This window comes from Engraulis encrasicolus, chromosome 14, assembly GCF_034702125.1.
Source record: "Engraulis encrasicolus isolate BLACKSEA-1 chromosome 14, IST_EnEncr_1.0, whole genome shotgun sequence".
NCBI classification, from domain to species: domain Eukaryota; kingdom Metazoa; phylum Chordata; class Actinopteri; order Clupeiformes; family Engraulidae; genus Engraulis; species Engraulis encrasicolus.
The window spans coordinates 13,188,700-13,191,199 of record NC_085870.1 but is presented as its reverse complement, the minus strand read 5'-3'; positions in this window follow the sequence as shown (position 1 = coordinate 13,191,199).

Genomic DNA, 2,500 nt, shown 5'->3' with positions numbered 1-2,500 from the left:
CATTCCTCCTCCCTCCTTCTCCTCCCTCCTCTCTCCTTATCTCCATTCCTCCTCCCTCCTTCATTACTCCATATTCTGCTTCTTTTTTCTCCCCCCTTTTACGCCCCCCATTCTTCCTCCTCCTCTGTGCTTCCCTCCATTCCTTCCTTCTCCAGTACTCCTGTGTATCTTTTTTCCTATTTACCTCCATATTTTATGCCTCTCTCTTTTCCACCCACCTTCTTTCATGCATCTGTCCTCCATCTTTCCTGCTTCCCTCTTTTCTTTTTTTCCATCCATCTTCTTCTCTTCCTCCTCCCCTCTCCTCTGCCTCCCTCCTTCCTCTGTATCCCAGGTGTCCGTGCATCATGGCCACGGCAGAGTAGAGTAGAGCAGAGCAGAGCAGAGCAGGCAGCAGACCTTGAGCCCCCGTGTGTGATGTAATTAGACTTGGTAATGACTGTGGCCTGTTTACAGCGCAAAGTCCCCGCTAATGATAAATGCAGTTGACTTATGGAGTTCGGACTGCACTTCAAACAGAGTCTGTGGCCGCAGTCCATATCAATTAGGCCTGCTAGCACCGATACATCATTCACTTACCGTTGCCCCGTGCTGAGTTGAGACCCAGCCCACCCGGATTTTTTCTCAGCTCAATTAATTGTTTTTGACTTAATTTTTTTGCCAGTGATTTAAGTATTTCGTCTCCTCAGTGTTTTGACTAAATGCTTTTGTTTTAAGAAAATAAACCAGCTCAAGCTTAGCTGCAGACATTTGTTCTTCACTGTTTTTTTTAAGGCAAGAACACAGTAAATGGTACCCTTGGGTTGAAAGGGTTGGGTGGTGGATGCAGGGTGCTGCTGAAGCATTAGCGTTAATCACTAAATGCCTCAATACCTGCAGCCCCCTAAAAAATGTGCTTAAACCGATGTCAGAGGTAAATCGCTAATGAATTCCTAGTTGTGATAGATGGCGGCTTAATGGATGATGATGAGCTAAGTACACATGCACACAAACCCACAGCATGCATACAGATGAGGAGGAGAGTCTGTTGGCAGGTCTTTTCTGAAAGCGAGAGAGGGCAAGGTGAACAAATTGTGCGTCGGTCGACCTTTTTGCTCCCCCAGACAGCTTAACTAACAGCTCAGCAGTCCACATCTCTGTCAGGCATGCTACACTCTAAAAAGTACTGTGTCAGAAATGACACAACATGTGTGTGCTCAGGGACAACACATTTGAATGTGTGTGCTCAGGGACAACACATATTGTGTCAATTGTTAGATGTGTGTAAGAAAGGGGCAATAATAGTGTAAGAACAAGTAATCAAAGAAACAAAAACTATTTTTGTGTGATATTCAAACCACAGTCCTGGTTTGTGATGAGTTTTTGGCTACATTGTAAATTTAAAATATATTTACAATAATAATTATTAATGTACAATTTTTTACACAAAATGATACATGATAAATGATACATGATACACATGTTGTGTCATATTCCACAAACGATGTGTTAAAATCACCTTAACACAATACATGTGTCAAAAATGACACATTCCTTCTTAGAGTGTACAGTATGCTGCCTGCCTCCAGCCCTGCCAAATGTTCACCTCCATGTAGGACTCCTGCTAAGTAATACACAGGTGAGTGAGGTACACTTTTCAAAACACAAAACAGGGGTGAGTTTCTCAGAAGAGAAGTTGTTAGCCTGTTAGCAACTTCGGTAGTTGCCGGTGGGAAAATGCATTGAAAACAACAAAGTAGCTAATGTAGTAATTAACTTTGGTTTTGAGAAATTCACCCCAGATATGGAACAACTTAAAAATGCACTTCTTGCTGTAAACATGTATCAGTGTCATCATGACGGTACTGTATGATACTGACCAATTTGCACAATTTGCAAAAATAAATATCCATCCATCAAGGAGTTTGTTGATGGCAATGGGAGACATTCGTTTTACAGTAAAAGGCAAAAGTAGATGATGATGATGATGCTGCTGCTGCTGCTGATGATGATGATGACGATGACGATGACGATGATGAAGTCATCCAGATGTGCAGCCCCCAGCTCTGCAAAGGCATTCAGAGAGATTGACAAAGTGAAAGAACAGGGAAAGCTGATAAGTAAGAATACGATGGACAAAATGTGGAAGTAAAAGAAAGCGTGTGACAGCTGACGAGAGACATTACAGTAAACTATGGAGAGAATAAGAGGGATTTGAAAAAAGAGATACGAAAAGAACGAGATAGAGAGAGATGAGATGACAGATAGAGATGTGTAGACTGAGTGAGAGAGAAACACGGAGAAAGAAAGACAGAGATGGAGAGAGAGAGAGAGAGAGAGAGAGAAAGAAAGTAATTAAATGTCTTAAGGAATCCATTCCCTCGTCCCCTGCTTGCCTTGTTTCAGTGTGTCCCTGTAACAAGTCACCACACGCACGCACGCACGCACACACACACACACGTACACACACACGTACACACACACACACACACACACACACACACACACACACACACACACA